Consider the following 20,327-nt stretch of genomic DNA (forward strand, 5'->3'; position numbering starts at 1 on the left):
TGTTAGCCAAAGACCTGCAAATGCCACGCTGTGCGTAGGTAAACGAGTCTCACGTCTGGAAGTTAATCTAATATGTGAAGCAACATAATGTTCATTTATCACTCTGTATCTCGATATTTTGCTTGTGTTTTTCATAATTCATTGCAAAGTATTCAAAATGAAGCACATTTCCGTTTTGGCTATTTGCAAAATCTCACACGAGGCTTTTATTTACCTCACAACAAACACAGAGTACAACTGCGTCGTATGGAAAGTTAGAAGGTAGAGATATCTTTTCTAGCTACTATGATAGAAGGAATGGGGTGATAGTCGACAGCTGGTAAATTATTGATCAAGATATGAGATTTATTCAAGATAAAAGAACTGGTTTACCCTAAAATTGAAGCTTACTAACAGTTAGCCTACTTACACTCGTTCAAATCTTTGTTCTTTTGACCACAAAAAAAAAAAGGTGTTTCGAAGAATGTTCGACCATTGACATCCACATTAGGCTATTTTTTTTATTACCATGGAATTAATGGCTTCAAAATATCTCCTTTTGTGGTCAAGATAACAAGAAACTCTCAAACAGATATGTTTGAAGTGCATTTTCCACTCGCTTTGTTTTGGCTATTAGCAAAACCTCACACGTGGCTAACATTTACCTAACAACAAACACAGTACAACTGCGTCATATGGAAAGTTAAAAGAGTAGGATCTTTTCTGGTTACTATGATGGAAGTGATTGTATGGTAGCCGACAGCTGGTTAATTATTAGTCTTTATATGAGATTTATTCAAGATAAAAGACCCAAAGGTAGTATGGTTCACCCTAAAATTGAAGCTTACTAACATTTAGCATATTAACACTTGTTCAAAACTTATATATTTGCTTTTTGACCACAAAAGAAGATGTTTTATAGAATGTTTGGCTATTGACATCCGTAGTAGACAATATTTTTTATTACTGTGGAAGTGATGGCTCTCAGTTTCCAGCATTCTTCAAAATATCTTCAAAATAACAGACATGTTTCGATCCAATTAATGAGTAAATAATGAGTAAATGTTTAATTTTGTGTGAACTAGGCCTATCCATTTAAATATATTAATTTAAAAGTGCAACAGTTAGCCTACTACACTTGTTTATATCCAAAAACAGCATTTACATCATCCTACATGATTTGAAAGTTTTATGTGCAATATTGTTTATATTTTGTGCATGCAATTTTAAAACAATGAATTATATTATTGCTTTTTTTTCATTCTCAGATTATTGCGTTTATTCCAAGTGGAGAACGAATGACACAAGCTACATTTCACCCTCTGGAGATCAGATGACTGAAGTGTGTAACAGATGCTGAAGACTGAAGTGGTTGATCCTGGATCTGTGGTAGGTAAATGCTGTGAAAATCCATGGATGAGCGCTCTTGATGTGTAAACACGGAGCATCAGAATGGTGAGCTAATGTCTGTTAGCACTGAGCTCTGTACAGAGCAGTCTGCTTCTATCCCCAAACACCTCTCATTGGGGGAATTGGAGCATGAGAGGGATGGATAACCAGATTTCATACTGCAGACAGTCAGCAAAGGGTAATATGTGCAGTATATGGCAGTGAACGTCTAGCCTTTTGGGAAAAGAAAATTAAATAAATTATACATACAGCGCTCAGCATAAATCAGTACCTCTTACTGCTCTCTGTTTTAAATTAATATTTTCAACAGGATGATTTATAATAATTTATGTGTCCATAATCTGCATATACAGTACATTAGATTAGTCAGTTCTAAAGCCAAACAGGAACTAGTCTAGCGAAAAAAAAAAAAACAAGTAAGAAAATCATTAAAAACTTAAAAATTGCTGAAATTTTGAAATACATACAGTTGAAGACAGTATTATTAGCCCTCCTTTGAATTTTTTTAAAAATATTTCCTAAATGATGTTTAACAGAGCAAGGAAATTTTCACAGTATGTCTGATAATATTTTTTTTCTTCTGGAGAAACTCTTATTTGTTTTACTTTGGTTAGAATTAAAGCATTTTTAAAAATATTTAAGAACCATTTTAAGGTCAAAATTATTAGCCCTTTTAAGCTATATTTTTTATACAGAACAAACCATCATTATACAATGACTTGCCTAACTACCCTATCCTGCCTAGTTAACCTAATTAACCTAGTTAAGCCTTTTAATATCACTTTAAGCTGTATAGAAGTGTATTGAAAAAGATCTAATAAAATATTATTTACTGTCATCATGGCAAAGATTAAATAAATCAGTTATTAGAGATGAGTTATTAAAACTATTATGTTTAGAAATGTGTTGAATAAATCTTCTTTCTGTTAAACAGAAATTGGAGAAAAAAAATAAACAGAGGGGCTAATAATTCTGAATTCAACTGTATACATAATATTTTTTTATATATCTGCCCTTTTGGGAAAATAATAAAATATATATATTATGATAGATTTATAAAAAAAATATTTGACTGTTTTTCTTTTCTTAGAATGGTTTAACTTTTGGGGATTTTTTTTAATACTTTATGGTACTTTATGATATGTTGCTATATGGCAACAATGTCCAACAATAGATATAACTTAGAAATTTCTAATTTAGAACTTTACTTATATTTAATAATGTTGTTGTTTGTTTTGATTTAATTGGTGCTGTTATTATAATCTTTAACACAGAATGACACCTTATACTGTACATACTTTCCAGCAACTGATCTTCCTACAGCTTTCATTTAATCCATTCTTTTTTGCTGAATATTATTGAAAACAAACATAATATTGTATTATCATGTATACAACATACAGTATGTATAAATATTTCCTCCAGTAAATATTATAACAAATAAATAACAAGTCTAATACATTCAGATGCATCAGAATAATGTACAGTTGAAACCAGAAGTTTACATACGCTCTAAAAATAGAAATATAACCATTAGTTTTTTAAATGTCTAATGTTAAATCATACTAAACGTTTACTATTTTAGGCCTCTTAGGATTACCTAAATGATTTACATTTGCTAAATGCCAGAATAATGAGAGGAGTTTTTTTAGAGAATTTTCTAGACAGTCAAAAGTTTACATCCATTTCCTTGATTTTTTTATTTATTTATTTTTTTTTAGCTTTTCTTTTGAATTGTATAACTTTGGTCAAATGTTTTGGGTATCCTTCCACAAGCTTCTCACATTAGTTTGCTGGAATTTTGGCTCATTCCTCCTGACAGAACTGGTGTAACTGAGTCAGATTTGTAGGCTGTCTTGCTCGCACAAGCTTTTTCAACTTTGCCCACAAATTTTCTATAGGATTGAGGTCAGGGCTTTGTGATGGCCACTCTAAAACATTCACTCTGTTGTCCTTGAAGCACATTTTAACTAATTTGGCGGTATGTTTAAGGTCATGGTCCACTTGGAAGACCCATTTGTGGCCAAGTTTTAATTTCCTGGCTGATGTTTTGAGATGTTGTTTCAGTATTTCTACATAATGTTCTTTCTTCATGATGTCATCTATGTTGTAAAGTGGACCACTCCCTCCTGCAGCAAAACAGCCCCCCAACATAATGCATGATGATACTTTACAGTTGGTATGGTGTTCCTAGGCTTGTAAGCTTTCCCCTTTGTCCTCCAAATGTAACACTGGTCATTATGGCCAAACAGTTTAATCTTAGGACATTTCTCCAAAAATGAGTCTTTTCCCTTGTGTAATTTTGCAAATTGTAATCTGTCTTTTTTTGTTGATTCTGGCTCGTTGACTTTCCCATGTTGTCCCACAAAGAATTAGTGTGTTTGAGGTTTTCCTTAAATACAATTCTACAATTGTGCCTCCAATTAACTCAAATGTTGTCAATTAGCCAATCAGAAACTTCCAAAACCTTGACACCATCATATGAGCTTTTTCAGAGGCATAATAATCTTACTGTATGTAAACATTTGACATTCAAGAAAAGTTATAACAATTTCTCAAAAAATATCTCTCTCATTAATCTGCTATTAAGCATAACAGAAATTAATTTGATAATCCTAATTTACCTAAAAGGGAAAAAGTTTAGTCAGATTAACATCTGACTTTTTTAAATGGTTATAGCTACTAACCAACAATGTTCATACAGGGTGGGCTATTTATATGGATACACCTTAATAAAATGGGAACGGTTGGTGATATTTACGTCCTGTTTGTGGCACATTAGTATATGTGAGCGGGCTCATGAAAGAATAAAGTTATGCTAAAACCAAGCATACCATTGTTTTTTTGTGAAATTCCCAATAAGTTTGATGTGTCACATGACCCTCTTCCTATTGAAAAAACAAAACTTGGATCCAAGATGGCCGACTTCAAAATGGTCACCATGGTCACCACCCATCTTGAAAAGTTTGCCCCCTCACAAATACTAATGTGCCACAAACAGGACGTTAATATCACCAATCATTCCCATTTTATTATGGTGTATCCATATAAATGGCCCACCCTGTATATTATACTATATACTACGCCTGTCTTATCTGCCTCTGAGCTAACTTAATTGAACTGTCTCCATCACTGCTCTTATCAATTGTCCAATATGCATCATACTCATGGTCACTAAAACCCTTCTCATCCTCACTTTCATCTGCATTATCCATAATGCAAATTCCATTAACACATGACTCATCAACATTACACTACTAGCATTCATGATATTATTGTTACAACTTAAAAGATCACAGCTGACCTTGCTAGCTAGCAAACTTACCTATTGCAATATTGCACATTAAACTATTGCCATTTGGCAACACATACATTTACAAAAAGCTAGTTTGATAACTTTTTGTGGATCTGACATGGGTTGATCCTTTGTTTGTATTGACGTTTGCATTCAGCAACAACTCACAATAAACGCAAGTCTGTCAGAAATCACACCACAGAAAACACTGCATGTCATGAGACTTAACCAAAGCATATCATTGGCTAAATTAAGGTCTTTTTCCAGCAAAATAATTAGAACGTTGGTCCTGAAGAAACAATGGCAGGGAAATGAACATAAATATTATGTTGCCATATGGCAACACCATGCGGTAGAGCGTTAATGCAGTTATGAATGTGAAAATTGTGCTTCACTTCTACATGTCACAGTTTTATTGAAACAGTTTTGACGTAGATACACATTTTATATATAAATATGAGTGTTGATAGTGTTACTGAAAACAAATATTACAACTTTGGGGAAGGATTTTGGGATGATTGTATGTGTTCATGATGACATGAACATGATAAACAAACAAAAAAACAAAGAAACACAAATAAATATAAACAATTGTAATCATATAAAATATGTGCATGCATGCTATATATGTTCAAATATATGGTAAATATATAAAATATAAAATATATATTAAATTTAAAATGACATTATATGCAGGGTGGCATGGTGGTTACCATTGCCGCCTCACAGCAAGATGGTTGCTGGTTCGAGCCCCTGCCGGGTCAGTCGGCATTTCTGTGTGGAGTTTGCATGTTTTCCCCGTGTTGGCATGGGTTTCCTCCGTAGTCCAAATACATGCGGTGTAGGTGAATTGAATGAACTAAATTGGCTGTAGTGTATGTGTCTGAATGTGAGTATATGGGTGTTTCACAGTACTGGGTTGCAGCTGGAAGGCCGTCCGCTGTGTAAAACATGGGCTGGATAAGTTGACGGTTCATTCCGCTGTGGCAACCCCTGATGAATAAAGGGACTAAGCCGAAGGAAAATGAATGAGTGAACATTATAAGCAAATAAATTGTAATTTATTATTTAATATATGAAAATCATGGCATTATTTACTGCATTATTCTCTAGAATTGTAGAATACATTCAATAATTTCATACATTCATCATTCATATTTTGGAAACTTAAACGTTTTATTCAAAAGACTATGTAGGTTTTATATGCATTCAGTCCTGCATTTCATAGGTTTCATAGATTGTCATATGACATGTTTTAGAGTGCTCAAAATTGTTGATGTTTTTCATTTAGAGTATTTAAACTAAATGTTACCACAATTTAAAATATTATTGTTACAGTTTGTGTCAGAACATATATTTCATGTATGTTCTTAAAAGAAAGCTGCACATCAGAACAAACATACAACCATGTCTCTGTGCAGAAATCAATATTGTGCATTGTATGTGTATTTAATTATTTTGTTTGTATGAGGTCACACAATGTAAGCTCCTCTTTCACCCAGGAGCGAAATGAAGTTAACAGCCATTTACCCAACACTAATGGCTGTAAGATTTGGGCATGGCTGAGCGAGAGAGCCTTGAGTATAAACATGCTTGTGTGTGAAAATGTATGTGTATGCATAAGTGACTTAGATTTATAGCCACTTTGTAGAAACACCAGCCTTAAAGCCTCCATTTAGCTCTCTTGCTCGTTCTTGCTCTGATGGTTTTTTGATTTCTCACACATTCACTAACAGTCCAAAGTTTGGGCTTACTAACAATCATTAAAAAATGTAAAAAAAAAAAAAAAAAAGAAGCATGTTCTGCTTACCAATGATTTGGCAATGATTTGGTCACCACAGCGGAATAAACCGGCAACTATTTCAGCATGCACTCATACATCCATTCATTCATTTTCTTTTCGGCTTAGACCCTTTATTAATCATGGGTCACCACAGCGGAATGAACCGCCAACTTATCCAGCATATGTTTTACGCAGCGGATACTCTTCCAGCTGCAACCCATCAATGGGACACACCCATACACTCTCATTTACACACACACACACACACTACGGACAATTTAGCTTACCCAATTCACCTATACCACATGTTTTTGGACTTGTAGGGGAAAGCGGAGCACCCGGAGGTAACCTACACGAACACGGGGAGAACATGCAAACTCCACACAGAAATGCCAACTGACCCTGGCACTTGAACCAGCGACCTTCATGCTGTGAGGCGACCACTGAGCCACCATGCTGCCCTAACTATTATTAATAATAGTAATATGTATAATAATATGTTGTTGTGTTAAAAACTGTTGGGCTTCTTTATGTTTTTGTAGAAACTGTGATATAGTACACAATAGTAGAATAGTGAAATTAAATAGATTTCTAATTTTTAATATATTATTATATAATTATAATTTATATTATTTAAATATTTAATAAATGCTGTAATTTTGAACTTTTTTTTTTTTACAATTGAAAAATCCTAAAATGTTTAATCAAAACTATGAAGCAGGAAACAGTTTTCAACATTGATAATTATAATAATGTTTTATGATTTAGTATTAATACTAACTTATCATAATAGAGCTACTATCACAGGATATTTGCAGGTTTGTATCAGTTACATCTAAGACTTTTTAAGACCATTTTAACACCACACAAAATGAAATTTGAGACCAACTTAATGGTATAATTTATAGAACCGTATAAAAAAAAAGCACACAACTAATTAATTACCATCCTTATCACTCTTTATTATATATAGAAATAGTACAAAAACCTCAAACTAGTCTTTGAACTGACTAAAAATATCTAATAATAATTGGCATGCAGCAGAATCACTGGTATCCCAGTGAGCAAGTTCTACCCGTTTTGTTCTGGATGACACTGGGGTATATGCACACCGACTTTTAATTTCAGCCAGCCAGCCCCAGGGCTTCCGGTTAATTGTCATCCCATATAAAATCGCGCGCATTAAATATCTGATTTCATTTAAAACCAGCAATCTTCACTGCCTGGCTGAGATACAATATAAAAGTGGGTCTCAGACCAAACAAAAAGCACTGCACTAAGTAATATTTTTCCATGTCATGTCTTTAAAATATGGAAATTAATTTTACTCGAGAATTTTCAATGGAATTTCTGTGCTAGCCTGCCCCTAATGACGGGGCCTGCGTTTAAACGGTCTTTCATCTCTTTTTACGCTTTAACAACTAAATGAACACTTAAGTCTATTTAACAGATCATATTTGAATTACATTACAACATTGTTGCTGTAAAAGGAACCTTATGAAGCTTTAAATAGTCAAATAAAGCTCTCACTGGAATTTGATCATTGGCTGAAAAACACTAGCTGTGCATAGAGCCCATTAGACACAATTGACAGATCTTTATGCTCGATTGCATTTTTAAGGTCTTTGAGACGCAGATTTAATAAATTTTAAGACTAAATAATTTTTATACTTTAAGACTTTCTTCAGTATAATATTTCTGAAGAATCGTGACTGTCATATTGATGCTGAAAATTCAGCTTTAAATCAGGGGAACAAATGTCGATTGCAGATAAAAAAAAATCTTCCTTCAACAGGAAAACAGTTATTTTAATTTGCAATATTTTTTTCAGATTTTTACTGTATTTTTGGTCATATAACTACAGCCTAGCTGAGCAGAGTATACTTTTTAAAAATGAAAACCATTAAAAATCTCACACAGGTAGTTTTCTATTTTATTCTTCTGTTTTCTATTTTAACATCAGGTCCCTGCTATGCTTCTTCTCAAGAGTCCACTGCTTGGTCATGTCTTTTCTCATGAGAGTTTACGTGTGACAGGGTGTGAGAGATTAATTTGCTTCTCTGATTGGGGTTTTCATGGTTAATTAAGTTCATTGAAAGTTAATTAAGAAAACAATGCTTTTCTAGCATTATTGATCCTTTGAAGTGAGCGCTGAAACTGCAGTAAACTGCAATGAGCTCTGTACTGAACCTGACACACTAAGCTCTTGTCTGGGATGAAGGAAAAATAAAGTGATTTTGAGGAGAGCAGTGCTATAGTCTCACTATTAGTGGACATTTTTTAGGGTACCCTTAATTTGAAAGTCAGTTTTTGCAACACGCAATAAAACAAACTGAATTTAATTGATAAAAATATTATAAATATCATTATCAAAAATCTTAATTACTGTAGTGCCATGATTAATACTTGACAGCACTGAAAAAAAGAGTCTGTCAGAGATAAAAATACAGTACAGTATGTTTAATGAATTATATTGTTGTTTAACAGCATGCCTATTGTTCAGCTGGTAAAACTTTAAATAGACAGAACTTTGAATGATTATAAATGATTAATGCTTTTTTTTTTAGGATCTTTAGGCTTTAGGCTTTTTGGCTGTGCATGTTCACAAATACTTAATCAATGTTTTGACCATTGACCATTGGTCATTTTGGTGTCTGGTAAAATTAAAGTTTAAGCTTAGATTTATTTTATAGAAATCATGTATAAAAGCTTGTAACTATATATATATATATATATATATATATATATATATATATATATATATATATATATATATATATATATATATATATATATATATATATATATATATATATATATATATATATATATATATATATATATATATATACATACATACATACATACAGTTGAAGTCAGAATTATTATTAGCCCCCCTTTTATTTATTTATTTTTATATTTCCAAAATGATGTTTATTTTAGCTAGAATAAAAGCAGTTTTAAATTTTTTAAAGCCATTTTATGGTCAAAATTATTAGCCCCTTTAAGCTATATTTTTTTTCGATAGTCTACAGAACAAACCATCATTATACAATAACTTGCCTAATTACCCTAACCTACCTAGTTAACCTAATTAACCCAGTTAAGCCTTTAAATGTCACTTTAAGCTGTATAGAAATGACTGGAAAAATATTTAGTCAAATATTATTAACTGTCATCATGGCAAAGATAAAATAAATCAGTTATTAGAGATGAGTTATTAAAACTATTATGTTTAGAAATGTGTTGATGTGTGTATATTAGATTGTTATTTCATTAGTATTTTAGTGATAGTTGACAAATGTAAAATGACTGGTTTGAATATTTACAAAGTATAAAGATTAAAAACCCACATTTTAAACACACCGAGTATTTTGATGTCATTAAAAACTGAATAAATTATTAGTCCGTATCTTTCTGTAAACCATTGAAAAATGTATGATTTTTAGTAAATAATAAAATTAGACCGGACACATTTAAATGCATCTATACTTGTTTAAAGTTGCTCTTCTGTAGCTTTGATGCTTAAAAGGTGTTTTCTTTTTGACTCACATTGTGACTGTATGGGGCTGCAGATACACAGTAGCAAAATATGATGATAAGGGACTTTTGAACCAGCAAAATATTAAACCATTGTAACCATTCTTAATCCTCCAGTGCTTCCGATAATTGGCCAAGATGTTCAACCAACTCGTAAAAATGTGCATTTAATAAACTGTTTAATATGATCCATGATGCATAACACACAACCAGCAAACTCTCCTCCCTCGTGACGCACACCTAGACCCAATTGCCCATGCAAAACTCAGTGCCAGTTAACAGTGCAGTTGAGCCAGTAATTACCATGTTCACTTCATTTTCTACTATTTAAAGCGATTTTAAAATCGATAGGACATGAAAGGAAAGGACAAACGTGGGTCTAAATAGTCTTCAATAATATTCTCTAGTGACTATGAACTGTATTTAAGACTCGTTTTTGGCATAATCTGATGTCTTGAATTGCGCTCGCGGATGTCGAGTCTCCGGCGCGCGCCACAGAAGCGCACAGTCTGGCGAGAGCGCGCGAGTCGGTTCGCGTGCAGAAGAGAAAATCCCAAACAGTTTTAATCATCACGCTGCTGATTGTGGCTGATTATCCGTGAAAGGGAAACCAACATCTCTTCAGGCGTAAAGCACGCTCGTACTTCTGCAACCAGAGCGCATATTAAGCCTGGATTCTTCAGTGTCGCGCGCAAATGTGTTAATTTTAAACGCGGGGACTGCCGTGAAGTGTGCGCGGAAAATGGATCAGTAAAAACGCGATTTTTTTTGTCTGTCAATTTGTGTAAGTGTGGACGGAATGGTTTGATGGCAGCTCAGATGGCTTCAGGACTTTGGTTTGTCGCGCTCACCTTGGCGAGTAAGTAACAACGTGCTGTTTTTTCTATTGGTGTGTGTTACTGACAGTGATAAAAGCGTGTTATTATTAAATTACGCTTTTATACCAGTACGATTAGGTCTTACACACTTACATAATCATTTGGTCTCACTTTACAATGTTTCATTAGTTAATGTTAGTTAATGTATGTATTCGTATGAACGAATGAACAATACTTATAGTTCAACATTACCAATGCATTATTGAAATCACAATTCATGAATTTTAATAAGTTAATGCAGTGTGAGTTTGCATGAACTCACAGTGAACAGTTTTATGTACATTAATGTTAACAAAAATTAATAAACACTGTTATAAATGTATTCTTTATTGTTTGTTCATGTTAGTATTAACTAATATTAACTAAAACAGTCGTGTTAACCAATTTTTTTAACACAGAAAAACTTATTGAAAGCTTGTTTTATTCGTAGTTGCAAAATGTCTTTAAAAATGTCAAAACTACTGCGATGAAAGTGAAAAAGATGAAAGATGCTTGCATATAACTAGTCATTATGGGGAAAATATAATATAATGCTCAAACGGAATAGTCTTTACATACTAAATTATACATTTATTATATATTATACTTAAAATGTGAAATATTTGACTAGTAACACTTTATTTGTCTTTTATTTGTTTGTCTTTTGCATACTGTAAATAAATCCTGGATGCCTTGATTTTTTTAAGCTGAATCAAATTAACCTCATGAGTCCATTGAACTTATATTATGTTAAACTGACTCAAAACAGCTTGCATAACTTATAAAATTAAGTTAGAACATGATTCACTTTAGTTAATTCCTTACATTATACAATAATAAAAGAAAATGACGCATAATTGCATGCAATAACAATAATTCTAACCCTAAACTCAATAATTACATTTATGATGACACTAAGACCATGAAATAAGTTGTAACTGCCTTGTATGAGCTTTTACAGTACACCTTCAATTTTGATATGTGGTAAATATGAGGTATTATGACTTATTTTTATAGTTATACATGCAATAATTAATCAGATATATGACTAGATTCACATGAAATCATTACAAACTGCTCTTTTTATAGTATTTATATTAAGTACTATGACAGCTCTTCAGAAAATGCATTAGCAAGTCTCTTTACATCCTTGACCAGTGGGATTAAAGGGGTTAAGTTGGGTCAGACATCATCGCACGTTGTGTGTGTGCTTCATAGTTCAGTTCATCATTGCACACACAGCAGGGTTTTATGAGTGCATCATGTTTCATCCAGTATGAATGATGAAGTCTTGACATCCAATCTCTTAAAATCATTGATCAGCCTCACTCTAAACATGAAACAACTGTTAGATGATTTACAATAGTGATGGTTTACCTTTTGTTAAAGAGATAGTTCACCCAAAACTGAAAATTCTTTCATCACTTGTCCAGAGATTCTATTTTCTGCACAACACGAAATAAGTTATTTTGAAAAATGTTGGAAACTCATAACCATTGACTTCCATAGTATTTGTTTTTTCTACCATGGAAGTCAATGGATACAAATTTCAAATCAACTTCTATTGTGTTCAACAGAAAAAGGAAACTCATAAAGGTGGAACCACTTGAGGGAGAGTAAATGGTGATACATTTTCATTTTCTGGTGAACTGTCCCTTTAAGGTTGCATAATCCAGTGTGCAAAAAACAGTATTGGAGTTTCTTTTTTAGGGAACGTGTACTAGGGATAGTGTGTATGTGTGTTTTGGTTCTTGAGGCATGCTCTGTCATAACTTTGATTAGATCTTTTGCTCAGTGAGTCAGAGTTGCAGATAGGGTCTCTTAAAAACATTCATAAACACGAACACAAACATGGAGAACAGAAAAAGACCACAGAGACACTTTTATAGTCTTCTGTAGCAACCAGGCAATGTTGCCTCACCACAAGAAGGTCGCTGGTTCGAGTCCCGGCAGGGGCAGTTGGCATTTCTGTGTGGAGTTTGCATGTTCTCCCCGTGTTCGCGTGGGTTTCCTCGCCAGTCCAATGACATGCGCTATAGGTGAATTGAATAAACTAAATTGGCCGTAGTGTATGTGTGTGAATGTGTGTATGGGTGTTTCCCAGTACTGGGTTGCAGCTGGAAGAACATCTGCTGTGTAAAACATATGCTGGATAAGTTGGCGGTTCATTTCGCTGTGGCAAACCCCCGATGAACAAAGGAACTAAGCCGAAGGAAAATGAATGAATATAGCAATCAGCATTTTTCTAAATATCTCCTTTTGTGTTCAACAGAAGAAATCAACTCAAATAGTTTTTAAACAAGTGAAGTATGAGTAAATGATAGCAGAAATATTTTTTTTGGTTGATCTAAGACTTTAACACATCCATGCATTATCAAAATATTAGAAAAAACGTACTGTGAATTGCACAAATATATCACAGTTGGCAGATTTTTAAGAGGCAGAGTCTTAAAGGGCATCGATTATGGAAAGCATATTTTGTAAGCTGTTTGGACAGAACTGTGTGTAGGTATAGTGTGTCCACTGTCATATTGGAGTGATAGAAACACAATAGGTTTATTTTTTTAATTTAAAATTTCCTGACTTTAAAATAGGATCCAAATCCTTTCCAATTTAAGGCCCACCGCAATGTGATGTAGGAATGCGGTTTCCCTGCCCACCGAATTGGTTGACAGCCACATATTAGCATGTCTCTGTAGTAACGCATATAATCACATCAACAAGACAGGACGTGTGCAAAGTAACCGGGATTAAAAGATCTGTTCAGCTCTCTGTGATCAACAATCATCATCAAATGTGATCAAGAATGAGTTTTACAAGTTTAAATCCTTTTTAAAATAGTGCATGTTTATAATTACAACAACACGTGGGAACGATGGGTGGGGAGAACTAGCATTAAAGGCACAGGCAACAAAAACAGCTACACTGTGGTCAGAGCTTAAAATCACATACTTCTGAAAGGTATAATAAATAATCTGATGGGTGTTTTGAGCTGAAACTTTACACATTTAGGAGACACAAAAGACTCATCTTAAATCTTGAAAAAGGGGTAAACTATGTGCCCTTTAAGTGAATTTGTTAACTTTGTTTTATGCCTTAACAAATGATAAGCTAAGCCATTGTATGAGCTATGGATAAGGACTGGGCCCCATCTCGGTATGTTGTGATTGCCATTAGCAGTATTGATCCGTGTATCAGAGCTTCCGTTAATGACTTTTATTGCTGAAGTATTTCCACTTGTTAAGCAGTGAGTCAGTTGCACGTAGGTAATCAAGGTCATCATAATAAAGGGATAGTTTGCCCCCCCTCCCAAAAAACCTTCTTAATGTTTATGAGTTTCTTTCTTCTACTGAACACAAAACAAGATATTGTGAATAATGTTGGACATAAAGCAACCATTGACATCCAGTACATAGTAGGAACAAACAATAATATGGAAAGTCAACGGCTGCTTTCACCCTCCAACATTCTTCAGAATATCTTCTTTTTTGTTCAGCAGAAGAAAGAAACTCAAAGAGGTTCAGAATGGAGAATGAGTAAAATAATGATTAAATAATGACAGAATTTTAATGTTTGGGTGAACAATCCCTTTGATCAGATATACTGATTTTGTTTCATTTTTGCTGTTGTTGTTGCACAAAGCAAAGCTGCTTTTATAACTAACTACCAATATTTTTACATTTAAAATTTCAGTATTTAAAGTTTTTAATTTATTTTTATTATGAAAATCTCAATGTTCAGCTTTATTACTCTTTAGCATCACATTGTCCTTCAGAAATCATACTGATTTAACAATTTGGTGCTTGGATAAATGGTTTTTAATGTTCTTTCTGGAATGAAAACTTAAGAAAGAGCAGCATTTCTTTGAATATTTGTAAATGTAAATGTTTTGTCAATGTAATGCTGACTGAAAATGTTAATTTCTTTTAAATAACATTAAAGTATTAATACAATAACATTTCAGAAAGACTTTAAACATAAATATTTGAGTTTTTATATCAGTGGGAGTTCTCTTCTCTCTTCCCCAGATCGCCAAAGCTCTGCATGCACTGGTTGTGGAAATCATACAAATGTAGAAGTGAGTAGAGTAGAAGTGTGTTTTCTCCAGCACATGGGCTTTGAAATGTCCAAAGTAGAAATGAGTCAAAATAACACTTTTTGTTTTAGAATAAATCAGCTGCTTTGAACTAATTGGATAAACAAGCTCATAACATCATTTATTGCATTGTGATTCTAGTAAATTATCAAAACCTTTCATTTTTTTCAGTTTTGAAATTTTATCATTATTGTTATAAAACAAGCAAGCTAATTATCTTTATAATATAATAATTAATAATAATAATTATTATGAATTATGGTAATTCTATTTATAAATTGAATGCTTATTAATATTGATTGAATTTATTAATTAAAACGATGGTTATAAAAAAGGTTTATTTATTATCTTTTTGTTAATAGTATTAGTTTATATTAGTTTAAAAGCATCAATTCTTCTAAACAAACTAAACAATTTTATAATAATTATATTTATTTAGTTTATTTAAATAATATTATTAAGATGCTGTTATAATTGGAATTACAAGCCGGAATTGGTCCAAGATGAACATATAAACAAAAACAAAAAAGGACAAAAACAAGGATATCAGTAAACACAAGTATAGTAATAAAAGTCATAAAAAATAGAGAAAAAAAAGTGAATGAATTCAAAATCTTTCCTAAGCAGTAAATTTAAATCTGTTGGATAAATTTAAAGTACTAATGAAATCAAAACTAACCATATGATTTTGTTAGCTCACATTGCTAGTTTTATGGTGAACAATTCATCTGTGCATGTCATTAAGAAAAAAACAATGTTTGCCCTTGTAATCTTTAATTGAAATCTGAAAATGCACTTCCTGTTTGTATTCAGTTAATTTCTGTCTGAGGTATTGGGCGTGGCTAACATACTTGACCAGTCCCTCCAACTGTCAGTATTGACAACAAACAGAAATGGTGAGGAGGAGGTTTCTGTTAATAACTCTTTAAAAACCCATTTCCTGATCATTCTGGATAAAATGCCTACTTTACTACATCCAATCAGCTCGCAGCAGAAAAAACAAGCCACGCCCCCTGTTTTCTCATTTGGCATTCCATTTCTCTAGAAACTGCGTCACAATACGAAAAAAACAAAAACAAAAAAGGTTGCAGCTTCCAGTTTATGTGGACTTTAAGGAGTGCCGGTCTGATGTAGTCTTGTTTTCAGCTCCTTAAAATTTTGGTCTTGGTCTTTGCTACAACACCACACTACAGTAATATAGTTACAGTTACCATTCTTGGTGTGAACAAGGCATGTGCTCAGTGTGCATTTAAAAGGAAAAGTTCACTCAAAAATGAAAAGTCTGCCATCATTTACCCCCCCTTCTCTCGTTCAAAACTGAGTTTCTTTCTTTTCTTGAACACAAAAGAAGATATTTTGAAAAATGCTGATTGGTGCAACCCATTGACGTCCATAAGCTGCATCCCAAATGGCACACTATACACTATGCACTTATGCACTTACACACTCAGCAGCAGAGTATATGAATGTTATGAAGTATATGAATGAAGTGCACTTATTCTTTGTAGAATTTCAGTATGAATGCACTACTTACACTATTTATACTACAAAATGGCATAGAATAGTGCATAAGTATGCAATTGGGGACGCACCTATAAGCCCCTTTTACACAGTGATACCAGTAAAAATCCAGAAAATTTCCGGAACGACTTTACTGGTGAATTAAAAAAAGTGGTGTTCACACAGACAAGGACGTTCAGGAATTTTTCCAGAAAAGACCATTTACACATCTATTCCAAAATACAGGTAAATTCTGACATCATTAACCAGAAAGGAGCTCTAAATGGCCGTGCGTGTATTTGTAAACATAGAAGACGTCTGGCTTTTGTTGATGGTTTCACTTTTATTTAAAGCTTTAGCATTTATGCAGCTGCTTTGTTCCAAAGACTTCCACAGGCAGAAGCTCAAACCGCAGCTAAATGTTTACACATTTGACGACATTACAAATTTTGTGGATGAATAAGTATTGTGAACAACTTTGATAAAAACATATGGAGGAACTCTTTCGCATGTCGAGATGTACATAATATGTGTGTGCTGGCACTCACTGGAGCACTTCTTCACGTGCACACGCGTCAAGCAACTGAAGCAGAGCTTGAGGATAAACAAACAGCGGTTTTTCATAAGCATTTTGTCAATAATTTTTTACACAGTTGGCATTAAGAAGGATCATAGAAGCGTTATCTGACTAACATCTAGCAGCTAAATGTGTTTGGAAAGATATTAAAGGCTTATATATTCATAAACTGCGCAGATGTGAATGAGTCTGAATGTTCAGATTAGCTGAAGTGGATGTCTCACGTACGTCTCTTTCCGGCAATCTTCCTTCTGTGTGCACACAGAGCAGTATTCTGGCAAATTGCTGATAATGTTACAACTGCTCTTTCCGGAAAATTGCCGGAACGAATAATTTTTTTTTTAATAATAATTTTTTCAGGGTTTTCACCTTTAATGGACAGGACAGTAGAGAGTATTGATAGAAAAGCGTGGGGAGCAGAGAGAGGGCAAGGATCGGCATAGGACTGTGAGATGGGAATGTGTCTACGCACTAACCACTACACCACTGGCGCCGACTGCCGGAATGAATTTACCGCTATTTTCAGAAAGGGCCTGTTCACATATGATCCTTTTCCAGAAAATTGCCGGTAATTTTCCGGAAAGGTCTGTATGTGTGAAAGGGACTAATGTCATTTTTATCTTTCCAGCAACCAGCATTTTTTCAAAAATATCTTCTTTGAATTTAACATAAGAAAGAAACTCATAAAGCATTAAAACCACATGAAGGAGAGCAAATGACAAGGTTATTTCCATTTTGGGGTGAACTATCCCTTTAACCTGTTTCAGACTATGCAGATATTGTGAATACTTGTTCTGTTATTCCAGGAAAAAGTCCTAAAACCTCCACATCATCACATACTCTTTATATAATGCAAACTGACACTGTAAAAAATGCAGGGTTCCGCTCAATTCATTCATGTTGTCCCTACACAAATCGATTAAGTTAACAAATTTAAGATTGAACAAAAAAAAATCTGAAGTATTGTGTTGTTTCAGCTCATTTTTTATAAGTAGTGTGAACAAGCAGCCACAGTAACTATTTTGTGTTGCACAAAAGAAAGAAGCATCTGATCGAGGGGAAGAAAGTGTAACACAACGTGAAATCAGACACACACACACCACCTAAAACTGCGGCACTGGGGTAACTTTAGGGCCACAACTATGTGTATATGTATTAATGTAAGATGTTTGATGCAGTAGAGCTTGGCCGCAGATAGAGTATTCCCTTTAATAATTTAGCTGGTAGATATTTATGCCACTCAAACACTAGTAACACACATTCGCCGACAGTCAAACAGTAGAGCCTAATTATATTTCATTGAGATTCAGATTTGTTTATATGCAAGTCTTTGCACCAGTGCTGATATTAAACGCTCTGAAGTGTTTTTGTATCCCTAGTAAAGTATTCAGAGAGTTAGTCCAGGTTTTTTGTGTGTGTTGGTGTGTGTGCATCTGTTGTGGTTGTTTGTGTGATGAGCCAGGTTTTATTTTAGTGCAGCTGAATTATTCACAGAGTTGAAGTGCACCGGGGTGGAAAAGCTCAGTGCAAGCAACTGTGAGTGTGTGCGTGTTGTTTTGTGTAATCTTGAGATGGTGCAAGTGTGTGTGTTTTTTAAGTCTATGGTTGGTTAGGAGTGTGTGTTTTTAAGAAGAGCCCTGAAGCAGGACATGAGGCTTGTCTGAGCAAGTCTGGGTTTTAGTAACACTTTTTTTTAATCATATATTAGTCATTGTAGAAAGCATCTTCTATGCGTGTTTTTAGGATGTCAGCGTTTTTAGGCTGAGGATGGTGTATCTATCACAATTATATCACTGTTGTTCATGTTTTTTGTTGTTGTATTGTGTTACTTTGTTAATTAATGAATGCTGAATTTAGAATAGAGGGCAGCAATCAGGCTCTGGAAGTACAAACCAAACTTTAATGAGGAAATTTAGAGTTACCAATAACTTTTTTCGTGGAAGTCTGAAATCCATGTTTGCATTAATTCAGCTTATTTTTAAAACAATTAGCTTAATAGTGGAATTTATGTAGAAAACTACATCACCCATGATTCTTTACAAACATTCTACCAATCAGATAGTTAAGCATGGTGACTTTGGTAATCAATAAAAAAAAACATACAAATATTGCTCTAATATATTTAAAAAGGTGTATATGCTTTTTTTGTTGCAATGAGCGTGATATGTTTTTTAATACCAACCACTTTAAATGATAAAATAATTGTGCTTATTGCAGTACATCATAGGATTGTAGTTCTTTCCCTCATTAAAGCTGTAAACCTCACAGTCTAATACTGATGTTGTTGAGTTTTTTTTGTCCAATTTTCATGTACAACTTTGCTTTAAATCAATATTAAATATATATATATATATATATATATATATATATGTATATATATTAAAATATATATATATTAAATATTTTGAGAGCAATATTTGTGTTTTTTTTTTTATTGATTACCAAAGTCACCATGCTTAACTATCTGATTGGTAGAATGTTTGTAAAGAATCATGGGTGATGTAGTTTTCTTCATAAATTCCACTATTAAGCTAATTGTTTTAAAAATAAAAAAATAAGCTGAATTACTGCAAACAGATGAATTTCAGACTTGTAATCATATATATATATATATATATATATATATATATATATATATATATATATATATATATATATATATATATATAGTTGAAGTAGGGCTGCACGATTATTCGAAAAAAGATCTCCATTCGACCCTCCAGTCCACACGATCTTAATCCACTGTTTTTACAATTCAGCCAGTTGTATTTTCAAGTTCGGGAGAAGCCCAAAGGCGGTGGCACAAGTTTTCACGTTGTTTTATAAAGTTGCTCAGCAACATGGACGCCTCCAAATGGTGTTAAAAGTGTCATATACTGTATTTATAAGGTATAATTCACCCAAAAATGTTATTTCTGTCTTAATGTAAGGTTGTATTCGTGGCTGTGAAATTATACGTGAGCTGATGCACTGTTTGTTTACTATTGAGAGGACGCCCGCGTGCCTGCGAATAATGTATATTTAGTGAACAGAACCTACATAGGCTGTGAATAACAGGTAATAAAGTTGTAAATAACGTTCAGTTTGTTGCACAGAGTAATGGTTTGGGAGCCGTGTGGGACTTATGATTTGAATGTATGTTTTTCCCTCAAAGTGCGGCAGCCATGCCATGAGCGCACTCGGCAGTGAAAGTGAAATCGAAAGCACGCACATGATTTAAATGATCATATCAAATTTAAAAGTTATGATTACGACAAGTATTTTTTATGTTTTTTATTCATAGTGAACAC

At 33.4% G+C, this 20,327-nt stretch overlaps 1 protein-coding gene across 1 annotated transcript in view; it reads left to right on the forward strand.

Moving 5' to 3' along the window:
- Positions 1-1,251: 1,251 nt before the first annotated feature.
- chrnb5b (cholinergic receptor, nicotinic, beta 5b) overlaps positions 1,252-20,327 on the forward strand; it is a 45,214-nt gene continuing 26,138 nt past the window's right edge. The window contains exon 1 of the mRNA XM_056472518.1: positions 1,252-1,368. The gene's annotated coding sequence lies outside the window, so the exon portion shown is untranslated. The remainder of the gene's footprint in view (positions 1,369-20,327) is intronic.

Source organism: Danio aesculapii, chromosome 14 (genome assembly GCF_903798145.1).
Source record: "Danio aesculapii chromosome 14, fDanAes4.1, whole genome shotgun sequence".
In the NCBI taxonomy this organism is placed as follows: Eukaryota; Metazoa; Chordata; class Actinopteri; order Cypriniformes; family Danionidae; genus Danio; species Danio aesculapii.